Genomic DNA, 20,363 nt, shown 5'->3' with positions numbered 1-20,363 from the left:
CAGAGGAACACCAAAGGACCGTTAGTATCATCCCCCTGGGGAGCCTCCCGCTTGGCTCAACAAGAGGTGGCAGAGTCGGCTTCACCTTCAACAGACGCCCAGAGTAGGCTGCGTTACAACAAGTGCGTCTCGCAAGAAAAATAACAAAAAGAGAAAAAAGTAAAAAGATATATCAGCCAAGAAAGCAGCCAGTGGAGTCCCCATCTTCACAGCCAGCAGAACGACAACAGCTACAGCAGAAGACCGGTCCCCTGACGCTGGGGGTCTCTACACTCAACTACATTCAGAGAGGGGTGGCATCAACGTATTGAGGTCAAACACCACGAGCCACGTTACATATATATCTCATTACGCTGTGAGTGTTATAGCGGATAGAGTAACCAGAGGAAATTGTGAAACTAGTGCAAAATATGTCCTGATTCTGGGTTATTTTCAAAAGTCCTTATATCCTGATAACAGTACTTGTAAGCTATCTTGGATAAAAGTCTTTACTAATTCAATGAATGGATGAATGAAGGAGGAGGAAAAGAAGAAGAAGAAGAAAGGAAGAAAGCAACAGATCCAAGCTGTCAAGACTTCTCAGTGAGGGTCTTTCTGATCTGCTAACACAGACACACAGCCATGAGGGTTAAAAAAACTGACTAGGAAAGGTGACAAATTGAGTTTGTTTTCACATCTGGTGAGGCTAAACCACTTCTTCTCATTCTGCAGCGCAGTAACACCAGGTACACTTTTAAAGGCAGCCAAATGGTGCAGGGCACACAGACAAGCAGGCATTCTAGGATGAACATGTGAAGGATTGCTCAGGTAAACGCTCCTTTCTGTTGCTCCCAGCCCCCTTGGCTGCATCAGAGCAGGTGCTGATGGGAGACTCGGCAGTGCCTACCTGCCCTGGCTGTACTCCGGCTTGGTAAAAGAACAGTAAAGAAAAAACTAAACAAAAATAGAAACCTAGCAGAGTGTGAAGGCCTAGTAGTGTTCACAGACTCCCAGTTCTGCTCCATTTAACCGGCCACCCCCTCAGGGTGGAGCACTGGGCTAATCGTTGCCTCCACTCAACCATGTCTTCTGCCTGACTTCCAATTTCCAGAAATGCACACACTGCCTGAGCTCTGTTGCCCCTCCCCCCACTCAGTTACCCCGAATCTGAATCTGAAGTGGGTTTTTGTAGGTGAAAGAGTTCGAAAGCTTTGCTCATCGCAGGCCTCGTGGGTCCGAAGGTCACACGGAGTGACCGATCTCCGAAGACTGGGAGTGTGTGAGTTATTGATCTATGCAGGAGAGTGCAGTCTCTTGTCCTGTGCTCTCAAAAGGAAAGGATGTATTTACCCAAACGCCTGTGAAACACATCACCTTTCAAAGTGGGCACACAGGCTGGAATGGAATTCACATCTTAGTTAAATAATCAGGAAGTGCTTTATATGTTAGCAAAAGAATGTTAAAATCGATCATAAAAGCCTGCTGGAAGCCAGTGCAGAGAAGCCAGCACAGGAGTTATGTGGGCCTGCCTCTTTGTTTCTGTTCAAGCCCTAGCAGCTGCATCCGCACAAGGTGTAGGGGTGACAAAGCATGATTTGTGATCCCGGAAAACAGTAGTAATAGTTAAATCTAGATTAAATAAAAGCATGTACCACTTTCTCAGCATCAGACAAGGAGAGAAATTATCTAATTTTAGCAAAGCTGCTCAGAAGATAAAAGGACACTTTGGTAACATGTCTAATATGAGATTCGAAGCTTAAATCAGAATCCAAAATTACCCCAATATTTCTCACCATGGATTTCACATTAGAGGTCCGGTTTCCCAATCTATTTCTGTTGATTCAATCTGTCTCTGAGAGCCTATTAATAATACTTCCGTCTTATTGTGGTTTAATTGCAGGAGATTTGGAGCCATGCCATTTTGAATATGAGCACGATACTCGTGTAGAACAGGAGAAGTGCTAATATCAGCTGTACATGTATCCACTGATGAACATGCAGTCGTGTGGATATTTTCACTGCTGAGAGTCAATGAAACCTGAGATGTGAATAAGCACACGTGGCCAAGAATTACGTTTTGGCGCACCCCCACCCCCCCAGCAACAACATTATTTAAACGGGGATCTATAATACCTAGCATTGCTCTCCAGGGCATGGGACCGCCACCCCTGCTCTCATTTTAATGTGTGAGTTTACTTCAAATCAGGCGACAACCATTAACCACCCAGCAGCTGCGCTTGCCTCAGATACGTGCGGCTGCAGCTCACACTGTCACACCTGGCAGAGCGGAGACTGCCGTGCGAATTCAATCCCCATCACCGGCAGCTTCTCTTCTGCTAATTTAGGGCTGCAGCAGCCTCAGTTCTAATTGGGAGAGTCCCTGGACACACTTGTGTTTAATTTGTTTATTTGTTCTGTAATTGTTTATTTTGATTATTTGTTTGTTTATATTCAATCTGTAAAGCGTGCTGTGGCTACCCTGTGAAGGGCGCTATACTAAATAAAACATGATTGCCTTTCACTCTTGATTCAATGCTTTCCCTTCCTTCTCTTCTTCTGGGCACATTGTTTTTCTTTCTTTTGCTCACTTTACCTCAAACACCTCTTGTAGTTTTTCTCTCTCTTTTATCCTTTTGCTTTGAGGTTACCGATTTCAGAAGTGCAAAGTAACCTGTGTTCGTCAGTCTGTGCCCCTGCACGTCTGCTGATAAAGGCTAAATGGTAAAAAGGACTCGGCGTGCTGCAATGTCTGTACCACTTAAGCCTCCGATGCCCATTACAGACGGAAATCTCTGGCTGTGCCCTGAATTTGAACTGGCAACCTCCCGACGCAAGGAGGCCCACCTCCTGTTCTCTGAGCAGATGCTGTTACTGGATCGATCAATTATTCAGCCCTATAAGAACAGAGTAGAGGCCCTCAGTATATAGAAAGAGAAATGACCATAGTTCTTCTGTGGTTCTCTTTACCTTCAGCTACACCAGATCATGAAGAAACCATGGTATACGAAAGCAATCCTGCCTGAGAAACACATATTGTCAACTTATATTCTATAAGTTTGCATACATAGGTTTGTTTTTAATTGATCTTTAATCAAAATATAATTCTCCATATTGAGTTATTTGCATTTTAGCGATTTGTTTAACAAGGTTTTGACAACTAACACCAGATTCTACAGATCTGTGCTGCCACAGTGCTCTGTGGTTTAGGGTTAGGTTTATTTATATATAATATCCTAACATAGTGCGTTTGAGTTGTGATGCTTTTAACAACAGGCAAAACAGTTAAAAGGGGGACAACGCATGGATCAATTAAAAGTATTTATCAAGAAACACACTAGTTAAAGGCTCTTGGCAGAAATGACATTTGATGTAATTTTGTCCAGCTTATTGGGACTGTAGTATCTTTTGTTGCGTAGTCCACACTTATTTGAAGTTGGATTAATAAAGTGAGCTCTTATTGCAATGTTGCCGCAACGTTATTTAGTTGTGACGGGGGACGGGGTTAACTGCAGGGGCGCCTCATCTTTGCGCTGGGGCTGAAACGTGACCACCTTCGAGAACAAGCTGTTAATAACAGTCAATTAGTGTACTATGATGCTGTCAGAGGAGAGTTACAGACATACACAGGGGGGGCGACCTATGATGGTAACAGCTGCGGAGTCAGTTACTGGTCTACCGTGTCATACTGAAGGACACCCGTTTCGCAAGGAGGAGGTGATCCAATCAGTGCAAACAAATGGAAACAGCGATGACAGAGCTCCCTGTCTGGCCACAATAAAGTGCCCCCCACCCCACCCCCCCACCCCCCCCCCCACACACACACACACACCCTTCACTGCATTGTCACTCTTCATTCCCTGGTCCCCCCTCCACAGTGTTAATCAGCGCCTGTTAGGGGAGGTGAAAAGTCCCTCTGCTGGGAATGAATGAAGTCAGGAGTCACATATGTTCCTGTAAAAATAAGCAATTCGAGACACGAGTCTTTTTGCCCCCCCAGTGAGGTTTGTGCATTGGGATGCCCTGTGAGCAGAGCAGCTGATTAAAGAGCACTCACTACTGCCAAGGCCTCCTGCTTGTCTGGGGCTCATGAAGACTTTTACTTGTTGGATTTGCCTTGTCAATGAATCATACTCCTTTATTGTACTAATGTGTTTTTTATTTTATAGAAGTGTTACTTGTTCCATTTGGAAAAAAGCAGTTTTTTGATACTTGTATTATTAATCAGAGACACACTGTGCAGCACTGAGGTGATGTTGAAGTTGGGTTTTATCAGCGCAAGAGTAGGAGATGGAGGAGACAGGGTGGGGGATGGGGGTGGATGTGAGCCGTGCTGACAGCCCCCGGCCGGCACGGGGCTGGAGGTCTGTGCGACCGACATTCTCCCACCAAGGTGGCGGCTCCGCGTCTCACACACTCTCACTTGCGCTCATTTAGCTTCCGATTACGACACGCACTCACACTCGTTGAATCATACACCTTGAGAGACCGCTGATACCTTATCTCTCACGTTCAGAGTCTCTGAGGATAAAAGTGTCCATGACACTCAAGGCTGCAGAGGTTTAATGTGTCACGCAATAAAATAAAAACATGTGGGAATGTATGAGCTGATCCCTAACTCGCCAATTGAAAGCGGTCTCTGATAAAAAAGCAAGTGCTACAAGTTGTACACATCCGACACCATCTACCAGATCATTGAATTCCCATTAGGATTTGTTGTAACTTGCGAATTGAATGGGCACTTGGAACGTGGAAACGGCAGTGAGAACTGGGGCGGAAGAGGACACGGACACACACAGACACACACACACAAGGAAACGCAAATACGAGTGGAAGGTAACAAGGCATTGCATCGACACAAGCTGTTATTTAATTTGCCAAAGAGGCCTCTGCGAATTTGGCAGCCAATGCAGATGTAGACGCGGCAGAGGAAGGCTGAGGGATTGGAAAGGGGTAAGCCGGAGTGATATGCAGTCTGTGTGTGTGTGTGTGAATGAGAATGTCTGTGTGATTGCAAGTGTGTATGAGAGAGCATGTGAGAATGAGTGTCAGCATCCGTGTGTTTGTATGTGAGAGAGTGAGCAGAGATCTGAAGTAGGTCAGCGTTGGTCCTCAGAGACTCAGATTGCAGATACGCGTCACAGTGCAGGAATTACAGCTGCTGTCGACCCAAATCTCTCCCATCTGACCTCCACTCACACACTCCCTGTCACACACACTCCCTGATGCCAGGCCAGATGTTCCCTGTCCTGTGCGTTTTTACTACGCCTGCCTCCCGGGTCTGTCTCTCTGTCGCCTTTTCCTTTCAGTTTGCTTGTCTCCCTCTCATGCTCGCTCTTATTTCTATTCCCGCCCTTCTCTCACTCTCTCTCCTCTCAGTTCACCTCTCTCTCTCCTCTCTCTGAATCATTATTGCTCCATGGTCCCCTCTCTGTCTTTTTCTTTCATTCTTTATTGTTCTGTCCATCTCTCTCTCAAATTATGGACTGTCCTTTGCATACATTTCTCTCCTCCCAACATGTCACTGTTCCTCTCTCTCTCTCTGTCTCTCTCTCACAGGATCACCACCTTCTCCTTATTTTAATATCTATCACTCTCTTTGCTGGTCACTCTCCGTCTTGGCTTCTCTCCGTCCCTCACCCCACTCACCCCATCCCTCCCTCTCGCCTTTCTCAGATGATGCTGCCCCTCCTTCTATCACTGTCTCTCTCTCTCTCATTCCCTCCTCCTTTCTCTATTTAAAGCTACTTCTCTTCTTCCCTCCCCCTTTCATTCTCTCATTATGTTCACAATCAATTCCCCAAATTGCTGTGGAAGCAAGTTGAGACAGGAACATGGCACGTTACATAATTCACAATCGGAAAGAATATTTCTCTCCTTCTCGCTGACTGGCTCCTTCCGTCAATCTTTCCTCAATCTCTCCCTTTCATTCGTTTGATCTTGTCTCTACATCACACTCACGGCCTCTTCTCTTTCCTCGGCCTCCATCTGAAATGTCTCTCCCTTCTCTCAGTTTCTTTCCCCTTGCCCTCCTTTCCTTCCCTCCCCCGAGTGTCGGAGATCTCATTTTTCCATCCTTCTCCATCTCCCTATTTTCATCCTTATATCTCTCTCTCTCTCTCTCTCTCTCTCACTATCTCTCCTTCTTTCAACCACTTGGGATCTCTCCTCTTCTGAACTCCGCTTAACCCCACCTCCCCCCCACAATCCCTCTCTCCCTCGCTCTCTTGCTTTCTCTGCACACCACGCAATGCATCTCCTCTGTAATGGCCGGACAAGTTGACTGTCGCAACCGGGGGGGGAAGAAAAGAAGGGATTAACTGGCTGTAATTAAATCAATCACTGAATTAAAGAGACCATTTCTTGTAGAAAACGAGCAATATCGTGTCAGTTCTCAGGGCCGCCCATTAAAGCTGTGCACGCATTTAATGAGAATCGACGCCTTTACGCTGACCTCCATTTGTTGGACGCAGGGGAGGACAATTATACACTACGCTTCAAAGTCATTCCTTAAGGTTATGCAGTTTGGGGCCTGTGACTACTCCCAGACATGGTGAGAGAGCTTTAAAACACTGTCTTATCAAACTGACAACTCAGAATTAGGAGTAGAAACCTCTATAGGGGGACAAAAACGAGAGAAAGGTACAGTACAGGTGGTATGGCCAAGTGGGAACAGGCTGGACAAGGCTGTAGCAACAGGGTCCCAACCTGGCACAGATGGTCAGAGATCAAGTTCAGCACGGCACCTTTCGCCGACAGGAATATCGGTGCCTCATTAGGGAGCCGAGCAAAAGGGAAATGCAGATCACCGGTCATCCATTCCGGGCGCCAATCAAGCTCAGTGCACATCTGCTCAACATTTCTGATTTGATCGGTGGGGGGATTAATTGCATGTTAGGATTTATCGACAGTGCGGTATAGTATTATTCGGACTTAAATCAAAACGATGCAGGATAATTTTGACAAAATTAATACTAAAAAATACATACGTTTTTGACGTGATTCCTTCCTTTTGTTGTCAGACAGGGTTAATTAAGCAAAAGAATTCTGCTTAATACATACTTTTCACTTCCAGGAAAAGTTTAAAACCCATCTTGTCTCACAGTGCCGCCGTGACTATATGTATCCCGTATTTAAACTTGAAAGTGTCGCGTCAGATTTGTGTGATTTGTAACCCTAATGCATTGTGTCTGGGCTGCCTTTTACTGGCTCTTACACAAGTACACAGGAGACGAGAGCTGTCACATGACACCAGGTGTACCAGAGAGCACACACACAGCAGGCGAAGAAACCAGCTGCGAGCCAGATAAAAAATAAATAAAAGGAGAAATGCACAATAATGAAAGAAATGCTCAGTGTCAATCACTGCACAACAGGGGAGAGCCAAAAGACCCAGGAGAGTGCGATCTGTCAGTAAAGCAATCCCAGAGTTCCTCACACTGTGAACATTTGAAACGCACTCTCTCTCTCTCCCCCCTTCTTGCCTCCCACTCTCCTGTCTTCAGTTCCCTCTGCCCCCCCCCATCTGTCACATCTCCATTAACTCAGTTTTGTCCCCCCCCACCCCAACCCCAACATTACTATACCAGTCGGTGAATAAACATCAATTTAAAAATCAGTTTCATACTGAATAAACACACATACACACACTTATTACTACGAGCCAGACTTGGGGGGAAAGTACACAACATCTCATCTACTTATAAGACACCTGAGAAGTGGATCTCGTCCTCTTTGAATCCCAAACTGCAGTCACTGCAAAGTGTGGGATGAAACTTTCAATGCGTTTGCAGAACATCAGCCCAAGTCTAACCCATGTATAAGCGTGGATTCGTGAGCGAGTAGAGGGAGGAAAGGTGAGAGAGAAAGCGAGACAGTGGGAGAGAAATGAGAGAAGGGAGTACGAGAGAGAGAGGGAGAGAATTGATCCATAGACATCTTAACACAATGTGAACTGAAAAGCATTTCCGCTGTCTGAATGGATCTCCGATCTCTAAGCTGAGCCAATCCAGTGACCGGGGCCAGTAGCCGGGGGTGAAAAACAAACTCCAGTTGGAGCTCTCTGAGGCAGCAAGGAAATCTCTGGCTACACGGCTGTCTGAAGTACTAATCAAATTAATCAAATCGATATTCGAACCTCAGTTACTATGCTTGGGGAGGGCGGTAGGGGTTGGGGCGGGTGGAGTTCTCTCACTATTGTCACATAATAGTCACATAATTTAGATACCAAGTACTCCTGGTCCAGAAACCCAGCCTGCACTCATGCCCCCCCCACATACTAAACATTGATTTTCACAATCACCATCTGCTGTTAGGGAATAGTGCCTCTTTACTGTGTAAATAATTCTCTCATGTGTGAACACTATTAAATGAGTGTAACCCTCATAAGAGACAAGACAAAGCCCACAAGACCCACCAACACTCCTCCATTAGGGTTTGTTGTAACTGTTGTTACGGTTGCAGAGTTATCTGAAGCTGTGGCAATTAAAGAATGATAGAAATAACTTGTCATCTCAGACAGCGATGATCTGTTAGTTATTGATTCAGTGGCGAGACAGAGCTGGAGTCAGAGTGTTTAATGAAACCAAAGAAAAAATGAAAGAGAGAGAGACGGAAAGAGAGAGAGAGAGGGGGAGAGGAGAGAGAGAGAGAGCAAGGGAGAGACAGAAGGGGTGTGTGTGAGAGAGAGGGAGACAGGGAGAGAAAGGACAGTGACAGAGAGATAAGGGGCCAGGACCAGAAACGACAGGAGAGATAGGGACAGCTGGAAAAGACAAGGGAAGTGAGAGAAGGTGGAGAGGAAGAGGGAGAGTGGAGGAGAGAGACAAGAGAGAGATCGACCAGAAGAGAGAGAGAGCGTGATTCTAAAAGTTTCACAGCGCGCCGAACTTCTGAATTGCTTTCCTAAGAGAGGTGCATAATTGATGGCTCCTACTTCTCCCTGCCAAAATTACAGACTCCCTTCAAGCAGGAGTTATTATCGAGTGTGTTTCTCCCGTTATCTCATTTCTTGCTTGTCGCAAATCACATTATATGGCTTCGGCAGGACTGTCTTGTTGCTGTTCCCACATGGTTCATTACCGGTGCCTGTTTGGCTGGGGGGATGGGTGGACATTTGCGCTTTCTGAACAAATCTATTACACCCTTGTGCTTTATTCATTTCTTACATTTAGAGTTACATTTTCAAAACATTTCGTGCTGCTTATCTTGTCGACACTGTCCGATTGCTGTTCTGCATGCTGGCTCACTGCTGGTACTACTTGTCGGCAAGCAGAGAGACTTTTTCATATAAAGAGAGCACAGGTTGGCAGCAAATGAACCATGTACAAGGACTCTCGACACAACGAGGCTTAAACAAACACTGACGAACCTCACATCTCTGGACAACTGACCCCTGGTGATCTGACACACACAGACTGAGAACTTGTGATTGTTACCTAAGAGCTGCATTGCCAGTGAAACGGTGTGCCAGTTACCCATCCCTAATACAATTGCCACCTAGGGCTACAGTTCCAGGATTTCAGGACAGGACATCCTCTCTAAAAGTCAAGGTGTACAAAGAGGTTTAAAAACTTCTACCTCGATACCGGCACTGTAATATCAGGAGGCACTGCTCAGCTGGTCTGTGAAGAGAGCGGCAGAAAAACAGGGATCTGAGCTACAGCCGTCCACAGTGGGAAGAGCCCATGTAAATCAGGGTAATATTTTATTAATTAGCAGAAGATGAAAAGCAATTTGGAGAATATGGGTCCGTGCAAAAAAAAAGGCAATAAATAAAATGAAAACATATCTGAGATGCGTTTTATTTTATTGGAATTGCAAGACTCCCAGACTGTGCTGTGAAAATATACTGTAAGGAACCACAGCAATTCGCCAAAGGTCTGATTAAATCACACGTTCGGGACTTTAAAAACAGGTTCTGTCTCAATGTGTCCTGTCATTAAGGTGACACTCCCCCGCCTCGACTTGCTGCTTATTCATCTGTGAAGCTGCTGCCTTACTTACGATCACTGCGACATTTCTCCCTCGGTAAGACGTGTGTTTTTATTTTTGAAATTTTGCCTAGGAAATTGTCTGCTCCTGAATCATCCTGTTTCGGCAAGTAATGTAAAGTAGTTTGAACTGAGTACTGTGGCTGTTTGTATCATCAGGATCCTGTACACTACTCTATACTCGACTCATGTTCATGAACTTGGTTATGAACTGTCCGTACTGTATTACTCTCCTGCCCCTTCACAAGAGCGCAACTCACACCCAGAGCACTCTGAGAGGGGCTCCACACAGAAGGACATCTCTGGGCTGGACCAAATGAAAACTTTGATTTGACTTTTTCTTGTATGTGATGAAAACACCCTGCTGCCACTATGCCTATTCAACACCACACCACAAACTGTGCCAACGATGTCACAACATCTGCGCTCTTCCAAACCTCTCAGATAAATGGATCATCTTAATGTCTACCAGACATGTCTACCTGCTACTCAGTGGCTTCTGAAAAGACTGAAGCATTCCTACCGTAGTTATACACCGGGATTAGAAGGGGTATGTAGAATTCGCAGAGGTCTAATCCCTACCCCCTCCTTCATCATACAACACAATTACTTCTATTGTGCCCTAATAGGCTCCCCTCTATTGCTCCCAATTATTTAGGGACTCATTCCTGCGCTTTGTTCCTCATTCCTGTCACAGCTTCTGTACCGTTGGTAATTTTGCCTGCTCTGACCACACTGCACACCGTATTATTAAGCCTGTCACTCTGTATTGTGTACTTGACGTTGGTTTATTTTAAGTAGGACTTATTCACGTATTGTACTTCAGCTCACTTACTGTAATAAGTGTTGTTTTGTGGAAAGTATTGGTCGTATGAGCATCTGCTAATAGATAAATAAATACATACATACATGATAATAATAATAGCGCCCTGTTTAAAGCCGTTATCTGGATGCCAACAATCAGAGCCAATTTTGTAGCGGCTCCAGAAGGAAACAAGAACAACTAGATCAAGAAGGAGAAGATCAATCTCACATTGTGCTTTGATCTGCGGGCCGGTAATTCATTCTGCCTGACACTGATTTTTTTTTTCCCAGGTCGCAACTTTTATTACCCCTGCTCTCTCTCTCGCTATTCAAAATATCATCACGCTGCCCTTTCTTTCTTCGCCCCCCATCCCCCCCAGCGATCCTTCGCCCGCCCTATAAATAAAGCTCCTGCTTATTAATAGCCGGGCCTCTGTGGGATGTGAAGAGGGAGAGAGCGGGGAAGGAGGGAGGCTGCAGCCGAGCCTAGGGCTGCGATCGTGATGCGGCCGCACAGGAGACGATCTGAGGGGAGCTGGATAGAGGTGGGATACTGAGGGAGGTGTGTGTGTGTGTGTGTGTGTGTGTAACACTAGATTTATTATTTGAGATTACGGTTTATTTCTTACCTAGGGCGACTTACAGTTGTCACAACACACGCATTTCACAAAACACCTCACAAAAGAGCAGAGTCTGTTATATAACACCATCCTAATTCAAAGTAATTTGAACTCCAGCCTGGTATGAAACACAGACGCAGATCAGACGTAGTGTTCGCAGAAATCTGGTCATAGTTACATCAGCGTGTGCTGCAGTGGATAAGCATGCATAATTACTACAAAATAATTAATTAGGGCAATGAATTAATTAATCACGGTAATTTAGAGAGCAAGAATAAATACACAGGAAATAAGAGCAATTGTAGGGAGCAACACGGACGGGAACAGGCAAGGGCATCAAATCCGTGTCGCCCAGCAGGGCGGTGGAGCGGGGGCGACGGGAGTGACGCAATACAACACCAAGCTTAGAGGCCGAGCTTACGGTGATGAAGACGTGGTGAGGGCTGTGCGCACTTGGTCCCCTCCCCTCCCCCGGTTCTGGAGGACTCCCTGTGTCTGCTGGCTGGTTTTCACTCCGACCCCCAGCTGCTGCCACCTGCTCACCTGACCCCTCTCCACCTGTTTAAAACACTGAATACAACTCCCAAGATTGAGATGAGAGAACCGTTAGCTCAGCTCAGAACCAATCATTCATTACCAAGGATGAGAAGCATTGTTGTTCAGACAGGGCATAATGGTAGACAGTTGAACTAGTGCACAGTAGGCAGTTCAGAGGAGAGCAACCAGACTTATTCCAGGTCTGAAGGGAATGTCCTATTGAGAGACTGAGGGACTGAACCTTTTTACCCTGGAACAGAGGAGATTACGTGGGGACTTGACTCAAGTCTTCAAAATCATGAAAGGCACCGACCACATCAAACCAGAGGAGCTTTTCCAGATCAGCAGGGACACACGCACCCGGGGACACAAATGGAAATTGGGCTTCAAGGCATTCAAGACGGAAAACAGGAGACACTTCTTCACACAGAGAGGCGTCACAATCTGAACAAACTCCCCAGCGATGTGGCTGAAGAGACAATTTGGGAACATTCAAAAACAGACTGGATAGGATCCTTGGATCACTTAGTTATTAATGGACACCAAACGAGTCGAATGGCCTCCTCTGGTTTGTAAACCTTCTTATGTTCTTATGTTGACCTTACCCAACATGCACCACAATCGAATGCAGCCAACAGAATGCAAGAGGGCACCCACTACCCATGAGAGACGTGTCACAGTGACTGTGCCAAACGAGAGGGCCGTGGGGGGAGGTAAAGAGACTGGGACTGGTGCCACTTTGTAATTCTGACATGATTGAAACTGAACACAGTTATTATCACTGTAATTGGAAAAAACTGTAACATGAGTTTTAGCTGAACCCAGGCCTGATGGTGGCGCTAAGGGCAGGGAGGTCCTGGCAACAGAGACACATTGAGACCTTCCTCCCACTGTGCTGTGCCTCCTCTTCAGATGAAAGAGAGGGGGAGGGAGAGGGTGAGCTCCCTATTTGTGTGCTTCAACTGGGCTGTGGTCAGACTTACATATAGATACACAGATTGACAGTTGTTTGTGAATACTATCAATCTATGTATCTATCTGACTATCTAATTTTTTATTGGTTGAGCTGCATCTTGTTGATGGATAGACAGATAGACAGACAGATAGATTGACTCCAGGAGTGACCAAAATGGGTCAACAGCTTAGAGAGCAGATCGGGCCCAGGTGCACTGTGGAGATGCCGGGCTTGGACTAGGATTGGGATTGGCTGAGTTTAAAGATGGGGAATGAAAAAGAAAATCCTATTGGTAGTTTGTATTCCAGGGGGAGAGGCAGTGGCAGTGGTCTTGGGGCGGGGGGAGTTAGACTGCCTGTTTGGATCAAAGGAGTGGGGTGTCACATGTGTGTATCATTAATGGAGGGTGAGGAAGTCAGGTGAAAGTTTGTGTAAGCAGGATCCCATCAAATATGTATGACACTCAAGCAATTTGTTAGACAACACTCTGAAATAGACACGCACTCCACGGTTACTACCACTACTGCTGCTACTACGGTACTATAATCGCTAATAATGTCACTGCTGACACGGCTGCTGTTACTCTATAGCAGCTACTACTGCTTCTACACTATCTTAGATATTACAACACTCACTATACCCACTACTGCTACTACTACTTTTGCTTCTACTATATTACTAAAGCTATTACACTATACTAAATATGTATTCTACTGCTACTACATTATACCAGTTACTACTGATAGACTAGACTCTATATTACTACACTATAGCAGCTACTGCTTCTGCTGCTACTTCACAATCCTAGATACTGCTACACTTACTATACCAGCTACTAGTACTACTATTGTCACTGCTACTGTATTACTACAACTATTACATTTTTCCAACTACTGCTGCTACACTATACTATATACTACTGCTTCTGCTACTACACTTTCCTGGCTACTACTACTACTGCTGCTGCTGCTGCTCTAATACTATACCGGCTGCTGCTACTATTGCAGGTGCTGTTGCTACACATTCTGCTTTCAGTTCCAGCCCTTCCCTCTTCACTATGTGTCATTATTTCAGTGTAACTTCAGTGTAATTATTCCGCCCGCGATCAAACCGGCGGACTCCTGATCAATGCCACAGATTAGGACGGGACAGTAATTGCTCATTGGGGTTTTAAATATGCTTTATTTTTATTAGCGGGATGGGGATAGACACTGACTTTTAATGCAGCGGTAAGTGCAGCCAAGGCACAATAAATAATACTAGCAAATACTTAACAACATACAAACACATTTAATGTGTTTGTATGTTGTTAAGTATTTGCTAGTATTATTTATTGTGTAGTAGCAGTCTCTGTTCTTCTCGCTACTTGGCGTAAATCAAGTGCCCGTGCTCAGTTTACTCCAGGTACCGTGGAGGTTTTTAAAATCCCTCTCCAACTCAAAGTGTTCTGGTCGCAATGACGTTACAGGGACACACGGCCTACATTCTTCACAAACCCGCACTACGTTTATATATATATATATATATATATATATATATATATATATATATATATATATATATATATATATTTTACTGCCAATAAAATCTCCTTCTCTCATCCTCTCTCCATCGCATATTCCAAAGGTAGGCGAGTGCGTTCACTTAGGGTAGGGGGTGAGAGATGAGGGTCCAGATCTAGAGGGGGGTCTATAAATCCACAGAAAATGGGTAAGGGGGGGAAAACAACCACTGGCTCCGAATAAAGTGGCCAACAGTCAGGCAGCGTGCTCATCATTAAATTAACACTAGCTGGCATCAGAAGCTGCGCTGAAGCGACGCCAAGTTAATTACTGCCGAGCGGCGAAGACATCAGTGCATTTCCGGCACACAGCAGGCTCATAAATATACATACGTTTCAGATCTCTGCAAATGTAGCACATATCCACAGCGTGTGTGTGTGTGAGTGAGAGTATCTTCTCTCTCTTTCTATCTATATATATAGTAGGTTCCAATAGGAATAAAGGCTATCTATATAAATGTGTGTGTGTACTTCAGAAGTCTCTTGCAAGGTTGCCTCCTTCCGGTGCTGCTCCCCTGGGGTGTTGCGTAACTAGGGGCAGTGGTGTAGCTATAATAGAGAGCTAGCACGACACCTCCTATTGAAGAGCCACTGACTGTGACTCAACGGCCCTGTAGCCAAAGCATTGCTCACTCCCTCCTGTGCATCGTCACTTCTTCAGATACCTCACATGCAGGCTGCAGTCAGGGCTGGAGAAGAGGGGATGCAGGTGAAGCTGAATGTGGTTATTTTACTACTACTACTACTACTACTACTACTACTACAACTATTACTATTATAGGTATTAAGATAGAAGTAGTAATAGTCATGTTATAATTGGACACCCTGGGGTGAGATGTCATCAGAATTGCGTCTGCTCGTGAGCCGTCAAACGAACATGCAACAGAAAAATGCAAAAAGGATGATGGAAAAAGAAAGCGACAGAGAAAGAAGACAGGGGGACTTTGAGTGAGACGTTGAGTGAGAGAGGAGAGTAACAAAAAAATACAATGACAAATACAGCATCGGGAAGGTGTTTGGAAAATTCATCTGAAAGGGTTCGAGTTGCGTTGTTTATTTTCTCGTTCTTTGGCAGCAGCTCTTCAGCTCCCTACGGAACGTCAACTATCAAACGATCAAAGCATTTTAATCTTACTTTGGGGAGCATTAACAGTAACGACACCGAAAGTACCACCAGGCTTCCAGTCTGAGGATGTTGTTTTAATATGCAGTTTCTCCCCGAACAAACGCTCAACTGGAAGATGTGTCACACATACAAATCTGAAACAGGGACACAGGACCCTCTGTGAGGAGGTAGTGAGTAGATAACAGGTGGACATTATGCCAGGGACATTTAGACCTGGATACAGGGAGAGGACAAAGGCTCATGGGTGTCCTGATCTAACTGCCTTCACTATATGTGTGTCCTAGAAGGGGTGCCACAGTGTCTTCTGGGTTTGTGTCCCAACAGGAGCTCTCACTTATTCGGTTAATTTAATTATTTTCTCAGTCCAGACAAAAAAAGTGATTGCTCAAGATATCGGACCAACACAACGTTTTGGAGTCTAGAGAGAGAAGTGTTTCATACATCCAGTTAGACACTCAATTAGAACGATTAAGGAGCTCAGAGCTGGGCTGGATACTGCGGCCCTCCTGGACTACAGTAGGACACTTTTGCTCAGGTATAAACTCAGCACAGCCAAGAGGAAGGGGTCGCAGGTGGAAGTGGAAGGAATTACTCTTACTATTGCCCCCCCCCAGGAAAAAAAAAGTCACACTAGACCTCAACCTAGGCGAGAGAGGGAGGTGGACTGAGCTCTCCTTGTTTAAGCTCCCTGCTCTGTGCAGTTCATGAAGACAGTACTTCTCAGCCCTTTCCAGGAATTATCTATGCATCTTCTGTTTCTTATTTTTGTGTGCAAGCTTAGGTCTCATTTTCAAATCCTCTACCTGAGCGATCTCCAGTCATTCCACAGCCGACACTTATTGACAATGTAAACAAAAAGCTCCAAATTGGCTGTTATGGTTTAACTGGCTTTCCAATTAAGCAATTAAGAGCTCAGCAGGGCTCTTACCTACCTACATCACTGCCCCAGATATGCTGCAAACTGGAGGTGGCTTGCCTTCCCTTCCCTCCCACTGAGACGGGCCTGTTTCAGTGCAGTAGAGCAATCAGCCAAGCAGAACAGTCCTCCACTAATGTACCAACACAGACTCCTCCTAATTTAACAGATGCTCAGCCTGTCTGTACACACAGGTAAGAACGTTGCATTCTTAAGCATGGCTGTACATCTTCCTGGATTTCTCTTTCACCCCTCTCAACACACACACACACACGCACCTCCCCTCTCTCTCCATCACTTTCTCCATCTCTCTATGACAACAACAACAGATCCCTATTAAAGTGGCCATTCCACTTTCCAGTAACTTAAACTTACAGCTGGGCATCCCTGATATTAAATGGCAGGGAATTACACTTCCTAAACAAAAGGCAACTAGTTCTGACAGTTTGCTCTGCCATCCAGGGATATGGTGAACTAGGCAGGCTGGAAACAGGCTATAGAGAGGTGTTGGCTGCCATTGCCCGCATTAAGTATTTAACAGAAAGACAGTTTGAGCTAGCCCTAGAGCACCTTATTAATATAATAAATATAAGCTCTTTGCTGTACTTCCCGGCAGTATCGCAGGCTAATGCAGCAGGAGCAGGGTCGGTCTCGGTACTGTAGTAGTAGTGTTAAAAGCAGAAGCAGTAGCAGTAATAGAAATTGGTTTGGCAGCAGCCACAGCAATAACAGCCCTTGTATGACTTCCCTGCATTATTTCCTAACAAACTGTGTGATAACGGTACACATTTTATTTTTTCTGATTACAGTTATGACTATGGTGCTTGAACATTCCTCCATAAACTGAACACCTTCCCAAAGAAACTTCATTTACACACCTCCTGTCACGCAGAGGTCATTTGAGTCCATTTGGAGGCTCACCAGAGTAGACTTACCTACCCCTGCTGCACAGGACTGGTGGGACTCGGATAATTTACCCCAATTCACACGGAGTCGTGGTACTTGTGTAAAAGCTAAAACAGAAGCTTGAATGTATTTATATAGCAACAGCACAGATGCAACAGCAAACCCATATCAGAAATATAAATGTAATCTTTTAGCCTACATTTCGTTTCTGTCGACGTTCTGCCGACACTGTTCCAAATAAGTATATCTGCATTAAATCAACTAATTAATAAACTGTAGTTATATAATACTTATAGTGTAACTTGCATAGTATTATTATTATTATTATTATTATTATTATCATTATTATTATTATTATATACGTTTGTCCTCGTTCAAAACTTTAAACTTTAAAACTAATTAAGAATGAATTCCATGGTATGATTTCCTTAAGAGTAACCTGCGTATTTGGCCTGACATTAGAAAGAGCCTAAAAAGATTAACACACTCCCGGGCTATGTTGTTTATTTGTTTTTAAAATGCATTTGTCGCTGTGTGTGTTTATTTTCACTGGAGCTCGTCTGCACGTACAATTATATTTATGTATTTATTTATTTTCCAGGGAGCTGGATACATCATCGCTCTTCACGCATCAGTATTAAGCGATGAGCTTCAGAAGAGAAGTCACACTTACAGTGCACCCCCTCCTGCTACTGCAGTTCTGCAATTGGAAACCACATAGATATTATACAAATCCCAATTATTATAACAGAAATAAGAGAAACAGGACCCAGAAAAATGTAACATCACGAATAACACATACAAATTAAAACGGGGTCAAGACTGCAAGAGACTGCATTTCTCTGAACAGGACGCGCAATTAGGAGTTTGCTGCACGTCTTGGTTGTTTGAGTTCAAATAATGGAAGTGACAAGAGTTTCAGACGCCTGTTTTGTTCCACCTATTCGCGACAGACATCCTGCATAGTGGGAGAAAGACAGACAGACAGATGATAGCTAGATAGATGGATAGACAGACAGACAGACAGACACTTGTATGTACTGTACCGCAGCTGTACGGAGCTCACACGTCTGTGCTGTAATACTCGCTCAGTCATAGATCAGACCGCAGATACACAGAGAAGCATATTGTAAATCCAGGGCTGAACCCCTGATGTCTACTGGTGTCGAGCGTGCTCTATATATACATAGATTATTTTCCTACCAAAACAATATAATATAACCCTTTTAAGATTAAGACCAAGCTACGCAGTTTTATCGCATAAAATAATGCTGCTGAACAATCCGCACTGTACATATACACATCAGCAGATAGATGCATACAGAGATAGACAGACAGACAGACAGACAGACAGATCGATCATTTTACGGCTCTGTATTGACACAACAAATGTCGAACAAACTGATCAACTGCAAAGATATACAATTCGTCTGCCTCGGCGAACAGCTGTCAAAAGCCAACTTCTTTTCACGGCAACGTAACAATGATTAATATCAAAGTCATGAATAGATAAATAAATAAATTCAAGCAACAATTACGCTCTCCCTTGACAAGCAGGCATCCGAATCAAATTCAGCTGCGATCTATGGCGTCAAATGATCATGATGATTGTTTGTATGATTTAAACCGAATACGCCACACAAATAAATACACCGCGGCAACAACTTACTTTGAAGTCTGCTGGCTCTTCGGACTTTGTGCAAAGCGCCTTTCTGGGGCACGCCGAGTCCAAAATAACCTAAAAAACCTAAAGCACCAGCCGTGGGAAATAAGGAGGAAGCGTCGTGGGTCACCCACCTGGATCTCCCGATTTCGGCCAGGTGAGCAGAGGCGGGGGGCGCTGGCGGATATCCAGTCGTGGCGACTCTCCTATCTGTTCCAGGCGATGCTGGAGCGCAACTACATCGCAGCGCCCACAGCCTGAGATACACACGATCTCTCTCTCTCTCTGTAACCGTTACACTCCCCTCCCTTCTTTTTCCTCTCTCTCTCTCTCTCTCTCTCTCTCTCCGAGAAGGAATTAATCTCTGAGCTTTCACTTAAATTATACCCACTCGCTCAAATCTCCCTCTCTCTCTCATGTGAAGTGCTCCACAGACACGCTACCACATACCTCCAGCACCCGTCAGTTATTCGCGCTTTTCTGCCCCCATCCGATCATTCTTCTGCCCCCCGTTCTCTCTCCAAGTCTACCTGGCCCTATTTTTATTTTATTTTTTCAAGACCAAACCAAAAGAGCGGCTGTACAGAGTCACTGGTGGGTTCCTGTTAGCGCACACGGCGCCGAGTCTCTCCCGCAGCTCCGGGTTATGAATGTATTGATATAGCGTTGGCGTGGTTTACAATGCGCTGGGCTTCGGTATAATTGCAGGCTGGCTAATATATTTCTGAACAAAACCCACACGCACGCATTGTGCTGTCCGCAGGCGAGCGCTTCTTGAAACCCTAAGAAACCCAAGATCCACTCCTTGCCGAACCAGTGGATAACAAGTGTTGAGGTAACAGAACCCATAGAGGTGGGATTATTATTATTATAGTATTTTACACATTGTAACGTATGTTGGAACATTGTTGGGTCAACACCACAGACCCTCAGATCTCCACCGCTGCTTAAGCGACCCAAACCCAACCAAGCCAGCGCCAACCTAGCACTGGCCTGCGTGTCAGTCGAGTTCACTTCAGGCAAAGGCAGCAGTTTGTCAATCGCCCCTCCTGGGCTGGTTTAAGAAGCCTGCCTGGCTTTCCCCCCGCAATATCGTTTGATAGCCGCTCAGTTCCCAGACGCTGCGTTATTTGGAGAGGATATAGTGCCATTAGCCTGCGAGCGCATGGCGTGCTGCACCGACCGCAGCCACTGTAGAGCTGCAGGGCAATCTGCTGTAACTGCCCCCCGCGAAACAGCTCAACACGAGCTTCCGATACAGAGAGAAACAGTCTTTCCCCAGAAAGTACTATATAAGGCGTGATCAA

At 45.1% G+C, this 20,363-nt stretch overlaps 1 protein-coding gene across 2 annotated transcripts in view; it reads right to left on the bottom strand.

Annotated features, from left to right (window-relative positions):
* camkvl (CaM kinase-like vesicle-associated, like) overlaps positions 1-19,573 on the bottom strand; it is a 52,581-nt gene extending 33,008 nt beyond the window's left edge. The window contains exon 1 of one of the 2 annotated variants that reach the window (XM_066709969.1): positions 19,191-19,573. The gene's annotated coding sequence lies outside the window, so the exon portion shown is untranslated. Of the gene's footprint in view, positions 1-11,813; positions 14,139-19,190 lie in introns of those variants that run through there. The other variant, XM_066709970.1, reaches the window with a different exon arrangement.
* Positions 19,574-20,363: the final 790 nt, after the last annotated feature.

This window comes from Amia ocellicauda, chromosome 7 (genome assembly GCF_036373705.1).
Source record: "Amia ocellicauda isolate fAmiCal2 chromosome 7, fAmiCal2.hap1, whole genome shotgun sequence".
NCBI classification, from domain to species: domain Eukaryota; kingdom Metazoa; phylum Chordata; class Actinopteri; order Amiiformes; family Amiidae; genus Amia; species Amia ocellicauda.
The sequence above is the reverse complement of the archived record's forward strand: the minus strand, read 5'-3'. Positions and strand labels throughout refer to the sequence as shown.